Here is a 20068-nt window from a genome sequence, read left to right as displayed (position 1 = left end):
GTTGAGCCTATGATCCTTTTTACCCTCCTAGAAGATAAGCATATTCCGTAAAGGGCAATAGAAGTGATAGGGTGGAATGTAATTGTTGCTCCGGTACCCCAGGCACATGTTTGTCATGTTCCAGAATTGATGTTTCACAAATCATCTGTGTTACCCACTAGCTTATGAGCTCAGTTTGTCAGCTCGCAATCTGTCGCTCCAGCCCACTGTCGCACAGCTTTTCATTAGGCAAATGTATGTCAAGGAGGAACTAGCAGCGGGGCTGTCTGTCGTTACGGAGACCATGAACGCACATCTGGCAGCCGTGTTGCTTTTGGAGAAATATTGCCTGTTGTCTTGTTAAATGGAGGGCATCTGTTGGCGACACCGGAGCTTTGCTCACAGAAACGGAAATTAAACTAAGATGGATTTCCTTTGCCACCACAGACTTTCCTTTGCTGTCCTGTTTATTGAGTCACTGTGTAATATATATGTTAATTTATTTAATTCATCCCTTTAGGGTAATTTCTCCTCCCTGTGCATGTTTAGGTATTATAGAGCTGTGTGTATGCTTGGCGGAATTAGTTTTTTGGGAGGAGGGATTTTAGGCTTCTGTAGTGCTTCTCAGTGTTATAAGTAATTACAGGTAATGAGGCAGTGATGTGTAAAATAAATGACCAATTTCAGTAGCACGGCTTGATTATGCAGTGATGTTTTACTCACTCAGACGCTGCGGAGTTGGATATCGCTACAAACAAAAAAGCTAGCTAACAAGCTGTAGCTGGTCTCCCTGGAGAAACCAAATTATTTTCCGGTGATATCAGCACGGAGATGACGCAGACACATTTTTTCTATTCCTCTTTTCTTTATTCATTTTTTGGGGGGAAATCAAGTATTTTTCTATTCCAAGGCATCACATGGAAGTCTCTGTGTGTAAAGCAGTACCTTGGATGGAGCCTCGGATGGAGCCACAGTGTCTCCTGACCCCTCCTGTCTCAGTCTCCAGTATTTATGCTGCAGTAGTTTGTGTCGGGGGGGCTAGGGTCAGTTTGTTATATCTGGAGTACTTCTCATGTCCTATCCGGTGTCCTATAGTGAATTTAAGTATGCTCTCTCTAATTCTCTCTTTCTTTCTCTCTCTGAGGACCTGAGCCCTAGGACCATGCCTCAGGACTACCTCACATGATGACTCCTTGCTGTCCCCAGTCCACCTGGCCGTGCTGCTGCTCCAGTTTCAACTGTTCTGCCTTTGATTAATTATTATTTGACCATGCTGGTAATTTATTTTGGCAATGTTCTGTTACAATCTCCACCTGGCACTGCCAGAAGAGGACCCCACATAGCCTGGTTCCTCTCTAGGTTTTGGCCTTTGTAGGGAGTTTTTCCTAGCCACCGTGCTTCTACACCTGCATTGCTTGCTGTTTGGGGTTTTAGGCTGGGTTTCTGTACAGCACTTTGAGATATCAGCCGATGTACGAAGGGCTATATAAATAAATTTGATTTGATTTGGAGATTTGTTGAGTAACGTTTCAAAGGTATGTTTTGAGTCGCGTCACAGTAGGGATGTATTGAAAATGAAAAAGAAATATCTAATTTACATAAGTGTTTACACACCTTTGCTATGACACTCCAAATTGAGCTCAGGTGTATCCAATTTCCTTTGATAATCCTTGAGTCCTTGTCACGATCGTCGTAAGTAGCGGACCAAAGCGCAGGGTGGTGTGAATGCATCATTTTAATGGATGACGAAAACAAAGTAAACTGAACAAAACAATAAATGAACAACGACCGTGAAGCTATATCTGAAATGTGCTGACACAAGCAACTACACATAGAAAAATCACCCACAACCCACAATGACAAAACAGGCTACCTAAATATGGTTCCCAATCAGAGACAATGACTAACACCTGCCTCTGATTGAGAACCATATCAGGCCAAACACAGAAACAGACAAACTAGACATACAACATAGAATGCCCACTCAGATCACACCCTGACCAAACAAAACATATAAACATACAAAACAAACTATGGTCAGGGCGTGACAGTCCACCCGTGCCCAATTCAATTGTTTGGACATGCTTTAGAAAGAAACATACCTGTCTATATAAGCTTTCCATAGTTCACAGTGCATGTCAGAGCAGAAACTATACCATGAAGTCCAAGGAACTGTCCGTAGATCTTCGAGATAAAATTGTGATGAGGCTTATATCTGGGGAAGGGTATAAAACTATTTCTAGAGTGTTGAAAGTTTCCAAGAGCACTGTGGTCTCAATCATTGGAAAATTGAAAAAATATGTAACTACCCAGACTCTGCCTAGAGCTGGCCATCCAACCAAACTGAGCAACCGGGCAAGGCGGCCCTTGGTCAGGGAGGTGACCAAGAACCCAATGACCACTCTGACAGAACTACAGAGTTCCTTGGTTGAGATGGGAGAACCTGCCATAAGGACAACAGTCTCTACAGCACTTAATCAATCTGAACATTATGAGAGCATGGCCAGACGGAAGCCATACCTGAGAAAAAGGCACAAGACAGCTCATCATAACGATGAGACCAAGCTACAGCGTGAGAGGAATACATTCTTCTTTTATTAAAACGAAGAACACTTAAAATAACAAAACGAACGTGAAGCTATAAACACGAGTGCTGACATGCAACTACACAGACAATAACCTTCAAAATACCCAAGGAAAATGGCTACCTAAATATGGTCCCCAATCAGAGACAACAATAAACAGCTGCCTCTGATTGGGAACCAATCTAGGCAACCATACACATAAAAACCCCTAGACATACAAAAACCCCTAGACAATACAAAAACTACCTTCTTCCACCCTGACCTAACCAAAATAATAAATTAAACAAATATCAGAAATAAATAAAACTAAGGTCAGGGCGTGACAGTACCTGGCCGCAAACCTAAACCTATAAGGGTGGGTCTGGGTGGGCATCTAACCTCGGTGGCGGCTCTGGTCCTGGACGCCGCCCCCCTTCTTTACACTGAGTCCTCGCCGTAGGACCCGGGCTGGGGACCCTCGCTGCGTGGATTATCGCCAGATGTTCTGAACTGGGGATCGTTGCTGGAGAACCCGGACTGGGAACAGTCGTTGGACACTCTGGACTGGGTACTGTCGCCGGACGTTCTGGACTGCCGAGGCACAATGTAGGCCTGGTGCCTGGTGCTGGCACTGGTGGTACTGGGCTTGTGACACGCACCTCAGGGCGAGTGCGGGGAAGAGGAACAGGGCGTACTGGACCCTGGAGGTGCACTGGAGGCCTGGTGAGTGGTGCCGGCACTGGTGGTACCGAGCTGGTGACACAACCTCAGGGCGAGTGCGAGGAGCAGGAACAGGGCGTACTGGACCCTGGAGGCGCACTGGAGGTCTGGTGCATGGTGCCGGCACTATTGGTACCGGGCTGGTGACACGCACCTCAGGGTACGTGCGGGGAGGAGGAACAGGGCATACTGGACTGGTGCCAGAACTGGTGGTACCGGTACGCACCTCAGGGCGAGTGCGAGGAGGAGGAACAGGGCGTACTGGGCTGCCGAGGCGCACAGGAAGCCTGGTGCGTGGTGCCGGCACTGGTGGTACCGGGCTGGGGACACGCACCTCAGGGCGAGTGCGAGGAGCAGGAACAGGGCGTAATGGACTGCCGAGGCGCACTATAGGCCTGGTGCGTGGTGCCGGCACTGGTGGTACCGAGCTGGGGACATGCACCTCAGGGCGAGTGCGAGGAGCAGGAACAGGACACACCGGGTTGTGAAGGTACACTGGAGACCTGGTGTGTATAGCCGGCATAAATTTTTCCGGAACTTTAACATGTTTCAGGATGTGTACGAGGAACTGACACAGGTTTCATCGGACAGCTAACATGCTCCTCAGGGCGAATGCCGTGCATACTACGCCAAACCAACAGCTCTCTCTCTTCACCCTTCAATTTCATCAACAACTCCTCGAATGTCTCATAATCTCCCCTCCGTTCACTCTCCTCCAATCTGTTCAATAACTCCTCGACAATCTCAGACTCACCCCTCAACTTCGCCGACTGCTCCATGTGCCCCCCCATGGGGTTTTTGTGGCCTACCTCCCCAACGTCGTTGCTGTCCTCTCTTACTTCGCCGTACCTCCTGCGTTGTTTCGATCCTCTCATGCCAAAATCTCCTCCCACGTCCAGGATCCTTTACCCTCCAGTATTTCATCCCAGGTCCATTTTTCCACCAAGCGCTGTTCCTCCCTTTCACGCTGCTTGGTCCTGGTTTGGTGGGTTATTGTTAGAGGAAATTATAGTTGAGATGATTAATTATGTATACATTATTGATTAGAACCATTTATTCTAATACTATTATGTTATGGTATGAAAAGTAAAAGTTATTGGTTAAGCTGTTACTGAAAATATAAGCAGAACGAATTAATTGTCGGTGTCTCTTGGGGAGTTAAAGGGGTAGCGATGCTATGGCTTTTCATACAGATAAGAATGTTTTGGTTGGATTCCATTAGTGGAGAGAAGTATATCTTTTAGACAGGTTGGAATGTAGTTTTATGAGGGGAGTAAAACTATCTCCAGGACTGAATACTACGCTTTTGTGAGGATGGGAGAGGGAGTGAAACTGATGACATCATTTTATGTTCTCTTTCTTTAAAATGTAATGTTCTTTTGTATTTTGGGTCATCAAGAATAAATGCTGAACTTGTTTTTAAGACTGGTCTCTTGCTAATTCATGCAAATGATAAACTTACAACTTACCATGAATTAGAAATGAGTGCGAATTGAATTGGTTTTGGCAATAAAACATAAAGGAATTTAGAATTCCTCTATCAGTTATTCTGTCATGTTCATCATAACGATGAGACCAAGGCGCAGTGTGATAGGAATACATTCTTCTTTATTTACACGAAGAACATTTAAACAAACTAATAAAATAACAAAAGGAACATGAAGCTATACACACACAAGTACTGACATGAAACTACACATAGACAATAACCCACAAAATACCCAAGGAATATGGCTACCTAAATATGGTCCCCAATCAGAGACAACGATAAACAGCTGCCTCTGATTGGGAACCAATCTAGGCAACCATAGACATATAAACACCTAAGATATAGAAAAACCCCTAGATATACAAAAAAAACCTAGACAATAAAAAACTACACAAACCACCCTCATTACACCCTGACCTAACCAAAATAATAAAGAAAACAAAGATAACTAAGGTCAGGGCGTGACAACAGCCTGAAGTTTGCAAAAAGGCACATGAAAGACAGATCACAAGACATGCTTTGCCTTCGGCCTGAATACAAAGCATGTCTGAAGAAAACCAGGCACAGTCTATCACCTGTCTAACACCATCTCTACTGTGAAGCAGCTTCATGCTATGGGAATACTTTTCAGCTAATATGAATGTGAGACTGTTAAGGATAGAGAGAACAATGAATGGAGCCAAATACAGGCAAATCCTTGATGAGAACCTGCTTCAGAGTGCAAACGACCTTAGAGTGCATTCCAACAGGACAATGACACCAACCATACAGCCAAAGCAACACTGGAATGGCTTCAAAAAAAGTCAAAAGCCCAGCCAATGCTCAGACTTGAATCCCATTGAAAATCTGTGGAAAGCCTTGAAATTGCTGTTCACCGCCATTCCAAAACTAACTTAACAGAGCTAGATAAAATCTGCAAGGAAGAATGGGAGCAAAAACCCAAATCCAGATATGCAAAGCTGATACAGACATACCCAAGATGACTCAAAGCTGTAATAGCCACCAAAGGCCCTTCTACAAATTAATGTCTCAGGGGTGTGAATACTTAGTTGAAGACAAGTTTATATACACCTTAGCCAAATACATATATACAATTCATTAAACTCAGTTTTTAACAATTCCTGACATTTAATCCTAGTAAAAAGTATCTGTCTTAGGTCAGTTAGGATCACCACTTCATTTTAAGCATGTGACATAATGATTTTTTTTCAGCTTTTATTTCTTTCATCACATTCCCAGTGGTTCAGAAGTTTACATACACGCAATTAGTATTTGGTAGCATTGCCTTTAAATTGTCAAACGTTTCATGTAGCCTTCCACAAATGTTCTATAGGATTGAGGTCTGGGCTTTGTGATGGTCACTCCAATACCTTGACTTTCTTGTCCTTAAGCCATTTGGACACAACTTTGGAAGTATGCTTGGGGTCATGTCCATTTGGAAGACCCATTTGTGACCACGCTTTAACTTCCTGACTGATGTTTTGAGATGTTGCTTCAATATATCCATATAATTTTCCTCTCTCATGACGCCATCTATTTTGTGAAGCGCACCAGTCCCTCCTGCAACAAAGCACCCCCACAACATGATGCTGCCACCCCCGTGCTTCACGGTTGGGATGGTGATCTTCGGCTTGCAAGCCTCCCCCTTTCTCCTCCAAACATAACGATGGTCATTATGGCTAAAAAGTTATATTTTTGTTACATCAGACCAGAGGACATTTCTCCAAAAAGTACGATCTTTGTCCCCATGTGCAGTTGCAGACCGTAGTCTGGCTTTTTTATGGCGGTTTTGGAGCATTGGCTTCTTCCTTGATGAGTGGCCTTTCAGGTTATGTCGATATAGGACTCGTTTTACTGTGTATATAGATTATTTTGTACCTGTTTGCTCCAGAATCGTCACAAGGTCCTTTGCTGTTGTTCTGGGATTGATTTGCACTTTTCGCACCAAAGTTAGACAGAACGCGTCTCCTTCCTGAGCGGTATGATGGCTGCGTGGTCCCATCTTGTTTAAATTTGCACACTATTGTTTGTACAGATGAACGTGGTACCTTCAGGTGTTTGGAATTTGCTCCCATGGTTGAATTTGTGGGCTTGTGGAGGTCTACAATTTTTCTGAGATTTCTTTTGATTTTCCCATAATGTCAAGCAAAGAGGCACTGAGTTTGAAACACATCCACAGGTACACCTCCAACTGGCTCAAATTATGTCAGTTAGCCTATCAGAAGCTTCTAAAGCCATGACATAATTTTCTGGAACTTTCCAAGCTGTTTAAAGGCACAGTCAACTTAGTGTATGTAAACTTCTGACCCACTGGAATTGTGATACAGTTAATTATAAGTGAAATTATCTTTCTGTAAACAATTGTTGAACAAATTACTTTTGTCATGCACAAAGTAGATGTCCTAACCGTCTTGCCAAAATTATAGTTTGATAACAAGAAGTTTGTGGAGTGGTTGAAAAACGAGTTTTAAATTACTCCAACCTAAATGTATGTAAGCTTCAGACTTCAACTGTATGTATACTGAACAATTAAGTGTTGGTCTCCTGTTTCATGAGCTGAAATTAAAGATCCCCAAAATGCATAGGGCACCAAAATTTGGTTACATCCCTGTTAGTGAGCATTTCTCCAAGATAATTCATACACCTGACAGGTGTGGCATATAAAGAAGCTGATTAAACAGCATAATCATTACACAGGTGCACCTTGTGCTGAGGGCAATAAAAGGCCACTGTAAAATTAGCAATTTTGTCACATAGCACAATGCCAAATAGGTCTCAAGTTTTGAGGGAGCGTGCAATTGGTATGCTGATTGCAAGACTGTCCACCAGAGCTGTTGCAATTGAATTGAATGTTAATTTCTCTACCATAAGCCGCCTCCAATGTTGTTTAGAGAATTTGATATTATGTCCAAAGGGCCTCACAACCACAGACCACGTGTAACCATGCCAGACCAGGACCTCCACATTTGGCTTCTTCCCCTGCGGGTTGGTCTGAGACCAGCCACACAGACAGCTGATGAAACTTTGGGTCTGCACAACCAAAGAATTTCTGCACAAACTGTCAGAAACCGTTTGAGGGAAGGTCACCTGCATGTTCGTCATCCTCATTTGGGTCTTGACCTGACTGCAGTTCAACGTCGTAACTGACTTCAGTGGGAAAATGCTCACCTTCAATAGCCACTGGCATGATGGAGAAATATGCCATTCATGGATGAATCCCGGTTTCAATTGTAGTATGTCGTTGTGTGGACGAGTGGTTTGCTGATGTCAAAGTGGTCAACAGAGTGCCTCATTGTGGTGATGGGCGTATTGTAAGGGCAGGCATAAGCTACAAATAACGAACACAATTGCATTTTATTGATGGCAATTTGAATGCACAGAGATACCGTGACGAAAGCCCCATTGTCTTGCCATTCATCCGCTGCCATCACCTCATGTTTCAGCATGTACACAATTCTCGGAAGCTGAAAATGTCCCAGTTCTTCCATGGCTTGCATATTCACTAGACATGTCACCAGTTGAGGATGTATGGGATGCTCCGACGTGTACCTTTTCCCGCAAATATCCTATACCTTCGACACAGGCATTGAAGAGGAGTGGGACAACATTCCACAGGCCACAATCAACAGCTTGATCAACTTTATGCAAAGGAGATGCCGCACTGTCATGTGAATCCCAGTCATGTGAATTCCATAGATTAGGGCCTTATGAATTTATTTCAATTGACTGATTTCCTTATATGAACTGTAACTCATCTTTGAAAAAAAATAATATTTGAAATTGTTGCATGTTGCGTTTATTTTTCTTCAGTGTAAATGAGAGTTCTGCATTTAATTTTCAATAAATGTGCTAATATAAAAAAAAAAAAGGTTTTCACTTTGTCATTATGGGGTATTGTGTGTAGATTTTTCTATTTACAGTATTAAATAAATTTTGATATCAGGCTGTAACATAACCAAATGTAGAAGTCAAAGGGTATGAATACAATCTGAACGCACTGTATATTCTCCCCTACCAAGACAGTACATTTATGCATGCACCACATCAGTTCTCTGTTTGTACCTCTATTCCAGAAACAGTTGAAAAAGATCATACAGTAGAAAGTAGAATTGTAATGTTTTCCCACGTACACTGTGTGTGTGTGTGTGTGTGTGTGTGTGTGTGTGTGTGTGTGTGTGTGTGTGTGTGTGTGTGTGTGTGTGTGTGTGTGTGTGTGTGTGTGTGTGTGTGTGTGTGTGTGTGTGTGTGTGTGTGTGTGACGTCTGGGCACCCAATGAGACTGTGTTGCTCAGGAGATGGCTCAAGAACTCCAGTGTCAGGCATGTCTCACAGCAGGGCGGCTGTTGTAACATACAATTTAGGCCAAATTTACTGTCGCAGGTGTCAGGAAGGGTAATGGTGTTTTGAACTAAACCAAAGGCATTAGCTGGGTGGGTGATTTTGGTAGCTTAGCTTCACGAACGGGGTTGCTTTGGAGAGGCCATTTGTTCCAGGTGAGGAAGCATCTGGTTTTCAACTATCACAAATCTTTGTATTATCCGGATCCTAGAGCATTTGGTACCCTGATCCAAGCTATAAAGCATGTGTGAAACGCTAACGAAACCTGGCTGAAACGAATCCTGGACCTGCGTGAGTAGAAGGTCCAAGATCCAGGACCAGGGTACCAGATATTGTTACGCAGCAACGTGAGTCGCATGGAATATTTTGCACGTTCTAAATAAGCTAGCTTGCTAACGTCATGTGGAATGTGCGTCTCGCAGATCGCATCCTGAAACGGTTATTTTCAGGACTTGTGAAAGTAAAACACATTTTTTGTAATTCTCACAAACGCTCAAGAAAAAAACATTTCGCTGTCCTCATGGGAGAACCCTTTGAATAACTTTTTCAGGTTACAACATGGAACCCAAAAGAGATCTTCACAGGGTTCTCTTATGGGAACAGCTGAAAACCCCTTTTTTTCCTAAGAGTGTACTGTACCTGGCCTTGAGTGAGTTCTAGCATTTTTATGCTATGCCACCAAGGGGTGTGTTCCTAAAATTGGATGCATCTTGTTGAACAGAACACTGCCACAGGAAACACTACAGAATTATCTCTCTCTCGGAAACCATCTGCAAGCTGTCATTCCAGATGAACATGTTATGCGTCTATGAAATGTACCACACCACAGCATCCAGAAGACAAGGGGTTTGTGGCTAGACAGAAAGGTATTGATTGAATTGATGAACACAATTGGTAAACAGAAATATGTTCCTTTGTTTAGGTCATCAATTTAATGATTTATGGTTGTGGGTTATCTGACTGTCTATTATGCTGATGTATGGTGTTGGAAGTGCCATTGCCCCTTTGGGTGGAATTTCAAATTGAGGTATTGCTCAATGGAGGATACGGCTGATCCTATACAGTATTTCATAGGCATTAGTGCTGAGTACTGAGCTGACTGCGTGGCCCTACATTTGAATCAATTCCCTGACTCATGCAGAAAGAGAAGAACAATGTGATTGTGTGTGGGGGCATAGCTACAATTAAACTAGATGTTTAATGCACCTAATATTTCATTATTTTTTAAATGTTTAATGCACAATAATACACAATATCAACAAAAAAAACATCAACTGATAGGCAAAGGATATGTAAGGGATAAACGCCAACGTTCTGTACATTATCTTGGAAATAATGGACGACGCAGCGGGACGAGGATGAGACTAATTTATTTCTAAGGTAATGTACAGAACGGAGGCATTTATCCCACCTATACCAAAGTTGCCGAAGAAAACAATATGAAAGCACACATTTACCGGTAGAAATACAAATTTTTCATTGATATTTACATTTTTATGAGAACATTCTAAAAAGGATAATGGCGCCGGAGGAGATGGCTGCAGTTTTACGGTCTCCTAACCAATTTGCTATTGTGTGTTTTTTCACATTATTTGTAACTTATTTTGTACGTAACGTTTCTGTCACCATCTCTTATGACAGAAAAGAGCTTCTACTGTATCAGGACAGCGATTACTCACCTCGTACTGGACGAAGATTTTTTCTTTATTAACCTGTTGATCCTACCCCCTACTTTTTTGAACATTCTGTTAAAAATCGTGCAACATTTCAGCGCCCTGCTACTCATGCCAGGAATATAGTATATGCATATGATTAGTATGTGTGGATAGAAAACACTCAGACGTTTCTAAAACTGGTTAAATCACGGCTGTGACTATAACAGAACGTGCGTTTAATCGAAAAGCGCAGGAAAATCTGATCACTGATCACTGAAAATTGGAAAATATATCAATGCGCCACTTACCTGGAGCCGAGATTGCAATTCCTACAGCTTCCACACGATGTCACCAGTCTTGTCAATTGCCTAGGCTTTGTTTCTTGGCCCATTTCTTCCGGTCTCCGACCGGATGTTTTGGAGTAGAAATTTCTGAACATGATTTGAAGACGTGAAGCTATTGAATATACATCGCCCCGTGGTCAATTTGATAGATTATTAACGTTTACTAATACCTAAAGTTGCATTACAAAAGTATTTTGAAGTGTTTTGTGAAAGTTTATCGTCGACTTTTTTAATTTAAAAAAATGACGTTGCGTTATAAAACGCTGTTTTTTCCTTGCTCACACAGTCTTCATAGATCGATATCTAGGCTATATATGGACCGATTTAATCGAGAAAAAGACCCAATAGTGATGTTTATGGGACATCTAGGAGTGCCAACGAAGAAGATTGTCAAAGGTAATGAATGTTTTATATTGTATTTCTGCGTTTTGTGTAGCGCCGACTATGCTAATTGTTGTTTATGTCCCCTGCGGGTCTTTTGGGGTGTTGCATGCTATCAGATAATAGCTTCTCATGCTTTCGCCGAAAAGCATTTTAAAAATCTGACTTGTTGGCTGGATTCACAACGAGTGTAGCTTTAATTCAGTACCCTGCATGTGGTTTTAATGAACGCTTGAGTTTTAACGAGTGCTATTAGCATTTAGCGTAGCGCATTTGCATTTCCAGATGTCTTGATGGGACGCATGCGTCCCGGGTCGACCTAAGAGGTTTTAACGAGTCGGACACTAAGGATTTACTTCAGACACCCAACAAGGCCCACATCCGTGTCATTGGCAAGAGGAAGAGACAGAGATATCGGGTACGTTGGTCGGGTGCCTTGTAAGGATTCGACGTTGAGTGGGTAATCTGCCTCTACCATCAGTTGTATTAGAGAACGTACAATCATTGGATAACAAAATAGATGAGCTACGATCACGAATATCGTGCCAACAGGACATTAATAACTGTAATATCTTATGTTTCACTGAGTCAGGGCTGAACGAAGACATGAATAACATACAGCTGGCGGAGATTACGCTGCATTGGAAAGATAGAGCAGCTGCCTCCAGTAAGACAAGGGGTGGCCGTCTATGCATATTTGTAAACAACAGCTGGTGCACAAAATCTAATATTATGGAGGTCTCTAAGTTTTGCTCGCCTGAGGTAGAGTATCTCATGATATGCTGTAGACAACACTATTTACCAAGAGAGTTTTCATCTATATCTTTCGTAGCTGTCTATTAAACACCAAAAACCGATGCTGGCACTAAAACCGCACTCAATGAGCTGTATAAGGCCATAAGAAAACAGGAAAACGCTCATCCAGAGGTGGTGCTCCTAGTGGCCGGAGACTTTAATGCAGGGAAATTTAAATCCGTTTTACTTCATTTCAACCAGCATGTTAAATGTGCAACCAGAAGGGAAAAAAACTTTAGACCACCTTAACTCCATGCACAGAGACGCGTACAAAACTCACCCTCGCCCTCCTTTTGGCAAATCTGACCATAATTCTATCCTCCTGATTTCTGCTTACAAGCTAGAACAAAAGCAGGAACCACCAGTGACTCGGTCAATAAAGAAGTGGTCAGATGACGCAGATGCAAAGCTACAGGATTGTTTTGCTAGGACAGACTGGAATATGTTCTGGGATTCTTCCGATGGCGTTGAGGAGTACACCACATCTGTCACTGGCTTCATCAATAAGTGCATCAATGACGTCGTCCCCACAGTCACGGTATGTACATATCCCAACCAGAAGCCATGGATTACAGGCAACATCCGCACTGAGCTAAAGGGCAGAGCTGCCGCTTTCAAAGAGCAGGACTATCCCGGATGCTTATAAATAACCTTGCTATGCCCTCCGACGAACCATCAAACAGACAAAGCGCCAATACAGGATTAAGATGGAATCGTACCCCAATGGCCCCGATGCTCGTTGGATGTGGCAGGGCTTGCAAACTATTACAGACTACAAGGGAAGCACATCTGCGAGCTGCCCAGTGACACGAGCCTACCAGACGAGCTAAATTACTTCTATGCTCGCTTCGAGGCAAGCAACACTGAAGCATGCATGAGAGCATCAGCTGTTCCGGATGACAGCATGATCACGGTCTCCGTAGCTGACGTGAGTAAGACCTTTATAACAGATCAACATTCACAAGGACGCAGGGCCAGACGGATTAAAAGGACGAGTTCTATGAGTATGCGCTGACCAACTTACTGATTCTGTAATACCAACATGTTTCAAGCAGACCACCATAGTCCCTGTGCCCAAGAACACTAAAGGTAACCTGACTAAATGACTACCGACCTGTATCACTCACATCTGTACCCATGTAGTGCTTTGAAAGGCTGGTCATGGCTCACATCAACACCAGTATCCTAGAAACCCTAGACCCACTCCAATTTGTATACCACCCCAACAGATCCAAAGATGATGTAATTTCAATTGCACTCCACACTGCCCCTTCCCACCTGGACAAAAGGAACACCTACTGTACGTGAGAATGCTATTCATTGACTACAGCTTAGTGTTCAACACATAGTGTCCTCAAAGTTCATCACTAAGCTAAATACCCAGGTAATAAACACCTCCCTCTGCAACTGGATCCTGCACTTCCTGATGGACCGCCCCCAGGTGTGAAGGGTAGGTAACAACACATCTGCCGCGATGATGTGCCCCCGCACATTGACTCTGTACCGATACCCCCTGCGTTTACAAAGTATCCAATTTGAGTTTTGTTTACCTTTCTGTTACTTTGTAGCAAGTAAGGTCTGCATGTGTAGGCGGATATTGCCTCATGATTGTAAGGTGTCCCGATATCTTTTCCAACTGTCCCATTATCTGGTTTTAATGTCCATTCTAGAATTCCCTTCTAGGCAATCATAAATGAGTATTCAACAATGCTGTGGTATAATTACATGCAATAGACAGCATGCTGGATGACTATAAAATGCTAGAATTTATCAAATGCAAGAATTTTGGTGTGATAAAAAATGCTACAGTAAAATAATGATATTGAAAGCAAAACATAACCCAAACTATTGATAGCTGTGACAATGGTGCGTTAGGAGGTAGGTGAAGGAGTCATGTGCAGGAGAGCAGAGATGTCTGAGATGCGTACTTTTAATAGGCAAGTCCACCAAACACAGGTGTGGCACAATCCAAAAGTCAAACTCCCTCGACAACAGAGACACCCGTTAGTCACGCAAGGAGGAACCAACAAAGCTCCTAAATAGCACACTCTTATTTAATGCTTGAAACAAAAAGTCGGGCACAACCTCACTGAGCTACATCACAAAATAAAAATAGTTATCTAGGGTTTTTTGTACATATTTTGGTTTGTCTAGGTTAATGTAGGTCTACGGTGGCCTGAATTGGTTCCCAATCAGAGGCAGCTGTTAATCATTGTCTCTGATTGGGGATCCTATTTAAGTTGCCATTTTTCCATTTTGGTTTTGTGGGTTATTGTCTATGTGTAGTTGTATGTCAGCACTCGTGTTTATAGCGTCACGTTTGTTTTGTTAGTTTGTTCTTATCAAGCTGCGCCTTGGTCTCATCGTTATGACGAACTACTCCTCTCCCTGTTCGGGCGGAGCTCGGCGGTCGGCGTCGTCACGTTCGTCATAAGTCGTAACAATAGCAAAACAGAATATTGCAAGTAAAAAAAACAACACTTTCTGTTTCCTGTGCATTGTTCGTGTTACTTGTTTTGTATTATGTTTAATTTATTTTTATAACACTCACTCCCTGAACTTGCTTCCAGACTCTCAGCGTACATCGTTACAGACTCGTGAATTTCCCATTGGAATTATAATTTCCCCTCCTACTTATTTTCCCTCACGTGTCAACATGTGTTCACATGTGTCCGAAAACCATGTCTTGTTTTTCAAGTGATTTTTTAAAATATATTTTTTTTTGTGTAAGAAATTGAAGAATTGAGGTGTGATTAAAAAAATGTGATCCAACTAGGCAGTGTTGGCTACATCGTGATAGTGACGTCACCCCTTAAACATTTTTGCATGTGAAAATCGCACTTTCACATGATAGAAACGTTCACATGTGATAATCAGATATGCAGTATCACATGTTAAAAAACATTCAGGTGATAATCGGATATGCAGTTTCACGCGTGGGGGAGGGGGGCATGAACAACATTACATTTTTGGTCATCAAGATTTGTTCAAAATAACTACTTCCAAATGTTAATTATATACCTGTAGTAGCAAAACAATAGAAATATACAAGAGTGAAACATACACATACAGATGCAAATAAGCTTTTTACATTGACTGGCCAGTGCAGGCCTGTGTTGTGTACAACTTCCTGTATTATGATTGGTTCTCGTTTGCGAGGTCGACAACAATATTGCGTCAGATAACAACATTGACGAATACGCTGATTTGGTGTGCGAGTTCATTAGAACGTGCGTTGAAGATGTCGTTCCCATAGCAACAATTAAAACATTCCCTAACCAGAAACCGTGGATTGATGGCAGCATTCGCGTGAAACTGAAAGCGCAAACCACTGCTTTTAATCAGGGCAAGGTGACTGGTAACATGACCGAATACAAACAGTGCAGCTATTCCCTCCGCAAGGCTATCAAACAAGCTAAGCGTCAGTATAGAGACAAAGTAGAATCTCAATTCAACGGCTCAGACACAAGAGGTATGAGGCAGGGTCTTACAGTCAATCACGGACTACAAGAAGAAAACCAGCCCAGTCACGGACCAGGATGTTTTGCTCCCAGGCAGACTAAATAACTTTTTTGCCAGCTTTGAGGACAATACAGTGCCACTGACATAGCCTGCAACGAAAACATGCGGACTCTCCTTCACTGCAGCCGAGGTGAGTAAAACATTTAAACGTGTTAACCCTCGCAAGGCTGCAGGCCCAGACGGCATCCCCAGCCGCGCCCTCAGAGCATGCGCAGACCAGCTGGCCGGTGTGTTTACGGACATATTCAATCAATCCCTATACCAGTCTGCTGTTCCCACATGCTTCAAGAGGGCCACCATTGTTCCTGTTCCCAAGAAAGCTAAGGTAACTGAGCTAAACGACTACCGCCCCGTAGCACTCACTTCCGTCATCATGAAGTGCTTTGAGAGACTAGTCAAGGACCATATCACCTCCACCCTACCTGACACCCTAGACCCACTCCAATTTGCTTACCGCCCAAATAGATCCACAGACGATGCAATCTCAACCACACTGCACTCTGCCCTAACCCATCTGGACAAGAGGAATACCTATGTGAGAATGCTGTTCATCGACTACAGCTCGGCATTCAAAACCATAGTACCCTCCAAGCTCGTCATCAAGCTCGAGACCCTGGGTCTCGACCCCGCCCTGTGCAACTGGGTACTGGACTTCCTGACGGGCCGCCCCCACGTGGTGAGGGTAGGCAACAACATCTCCACCCCGGCTGATCCTCAACACTGGGGCCCCACAAGGGTGCGTTCTGAGCCCTCTCCTGTACTCCCTGTTCACCCACGACTGCGTGGCCACGCACGCCTCCAACTCAATCATCAAGTTTGCGGACGACACAACAGTGGTAGGCTTGATTACCAACAACGACGAGACGGCCTACAGGGAGGAGGTGAGGGCCCTCGGATTGTGGTGTCAGGAAAATAACCTCACACTCAACGTCAACAAAACTAAGGAGATGATTGTGGACTTCAGGAAACAGCAGAGGGAACACCACCCTATCCACATCAATGGAACAGTAGTAGAGAGGGTAGTAAGTTTTAAGTTCCTCGGCATACACATCACAGACAAACTGAATTGGTCCACTCACACAGATAGCATCGTGAAGAAGGCGCAGCAGCGCCTCTTCAACCTCAGGAGGCTGAAGAAATTTGGCTTGTCACCAAAAGCACTCACAAACTTCTACAGATGCACAATCGAGAGCATCCTGGCGGGCTGTATCACCGCCTGGTACGGCAACTGCTCCGCCCACAACCGTAAGGCTCTCCAGAGGGTAGTGAGGTCTGCACAACGCATCACCGGGGGAAAACTACCTGCCCTCCAGGACACCTACACCACCCGATGTTACAGGAAGGCCATAAAGATCATCAAGGACAACAACCACCCGAGCCACTGCCTGTTCACCCTGCTATCATCCAGAAAGCGAGGTCAGTACAGGTGCATCAAAGCTGGGACCGAGAGACTGAAAAACAGCTTCTATCTCAAGGCCATCAGACTGTTAAACAGCCACCACTAACATTGAGTGGCTGCTGCCAACACACTGACACTGACTCAACTCCAGGCACTTTAATAATGGGAATTGATGGGAAATGATGTAAAATATATCACTAGCCACTTTAAACAATGCTACCTAATATAATGTTTACATACCCTACATTATTCATCTCATATGCATACGTATATACTGTACTCTATATCATCTACTGCATCCTTATGTAATACATGTATCACTAGCCACTTTAACTATGCCACTTTGTTTACATACTCATCTCATATGTATATACTGTACTTGATACCATCTACTGTATCTTGCCTATGCTGCTCTGTACCATCACTCATTCATATATCTTTATGTACATATTCTTTATCCTCTTACACTGTGTATAAGACAGTAGTTTTGGAATTGTTAGTTAGATTACTTGTTGGTTATTACTGCATTGTCGGAACAAGAAGCACAAGCATTTCGCTACACTCGCATTAACATCTGCTAACCATGTGTATGTGACAAATAAAATTTGATTTGATTTGATTAGCAAAATCATTAGTCAAAGAAAACATCACTTCCTTACAACTGATGTTTTTTTTTGGATTATAATAAGGTAGGAGGCAGTGTCCAAGCAGTGTCCTTCAAAAAAAACATGAAGAAATATTGGTTCAAATATGACATGATGTTAATTTAAATAAGGCCATTTTTAAACATGACGTGCTCTGTGTTATAAACACAGTATTTCATCAATAGTAGTCATTATTTCTAGACTGCTACAACTGCATTGAGTGTTCCTATATGGCCAACCATTCTACAGTAAACATTGCATTCGTGACCTTTCCTTATAAAATAATATAATAATGCATTCTGCATTGCATCAGGAATGCTTTGCGTCAGAATTGCATCTTTTGTGTTATCTATAATCATTTTCCATTGCATTTCAAAAGATTCCATCCTCATAAACATTTTTTTTTTTATGTGTGTCTTGAATATGACTGAAAACGTGATCATGAAGAGGCTATCATACGGAAATGGAATTCACAAATGATATCAAAGGTAGAGAGAGAGGGGAGAGAGAAACTTCAGAAATGGAACAAGTAGTATTCCGGGAAATTACAGGCTCCTTTCAGATGTGTCTATCATCACTTGCACAGCATTGTGATCCAATATTAAGTACTTGAAAGGCTTAGAAAAAGGTATGAGTATGATTGCCTGGAGAGGCAGATTACATTGTGACAATACTGTTTGCTGTAGTATCTGGTCTTTAATAAAAGTATATCTGTACATACACGTGGAAAAGACATGAGATAAACAGAACACTTGTAAGAAACATTAGACGTTCACACATTACATACGACACAAAATATAGGAATGTCCATAGTGTGATTTAAAGTGCGTAGACACTAACAAATATGAGATGCTATATGTACCTGAGGGCCAAGTTGAACCACTGTTCTATACTTTCAAAGTGGTAGTACAAGCTGGTTCACTCTTGTGCCTCAAACCTAACACAGTATGTGTCGCACTTTCCCTCCTATCCAACGATGTGACAGGCGAACACTGGAACAAAATAAACGTGCCTGTCTTGATGGTTGACATGCACAGAGCATGTCGTCCTCCATACAATGGACTGGGTTGGGGACTGTGAGCCATTGAGACAACGTCTGTGTTCATGGTCCATCGCTCTCCATGCCAAGACCAGGATGTACCTAAGAAGCACTAGTCTATCCTCCCTGCAATCAGCCTTTGGGAGACCCAAATTGCACCCTAGAACCTTTTTGCGCCCTTGTCAAAAGTAGTGCTCTACAAAGGGAATGGGGTGCAATTTGGGATGCAACCTGATTCAACCTGCACAGACAAGGAGATGGGTCACCCCGGAGATGCTGAAAAGAGCAGCATGTCATTAATGACATATAATATTATCTTTAATACATTCCACCACATCCTGTCTCCCTCTATCCACGTGCATATTATCCACAAGTCAGACAGAGGTTCCAAGTCAATCTGCATTTAGCTAGATGTCCTTGTGGCAGAGACTAATAATATCTCCATTAATATATTCTTATTTAGCCTCGCTTACCAAGTTATAGCATAATGGCTAGGAGGACTACTTGTTACTAGAGAGATTAGTATGTTGGCATGTGAGATTCCCAAAAGTTGTTCTGCCTGCTTTTGTTTTACCATTCTAAAATCAATTAACATTTTACTGCAGTGCTCTAAATTAGGGTCACAGAGAATGATTCTTGGTAGTCTTAAACAAATCTACTTTGAAACAAAAGTATACACCTCACACAGATGGTTAGGGACTTAAACAAAGAAGAAAACTACCATGTCAGACATAGAGTTGAAATGTATTCAATTTTGAGTTTGCGTCCCAATATTTATACACATCACAGAAGACTGAAATATAACAAAACTTGTTTGACATAGAAACACTGGATTTTCATCATTAAAACCCCCCATAAACAAATCTTTATTAATTATGAAAATGTTCCACCCATGAGACAAAAGAGGGCGCTTTTGGTCATTGACTGCAGGAAAGGGCTACTACATTCTGGAGAGAAAAAAAGTTATTTGAAAGCCTACATCTTTTTTTTCAGTGCTAACTTTATGCAGTGGATATTTTATATTGTCTTAACAGAGATGAGAAATCCAAGACAGGCCTTTACTATCTCAATGGTAATTATTCCAGTTGGTATTTATAGACACCACCATCCCCCCTCCCTTCAGTAGTCTTACTGGCCCTGTGTGCAAGCAAGATTATATTTTAATTATGGTCAATGGAAAATGGAGAATGTGCTCCTCT

Source organism: Oncorhynchus keta, chromosome 18 (assembly GCF_023373465.1).
Source record: "Oncorhynchus keta strain PuntledgeMale-10-30-2019 chromosome 18, Oket_V2, whole genome shotgun sequence".
In the NCBI taxonomy this organism is placed as follows: Eukaryota; Metazoa; Chordata; class Actinopteri; order Salmoniformes; family Salmonidae; genus Oncorhynchus; species Oncorhynchus keta.
This window is presented reverse-complemented; position numbering follows the sequence as displayed.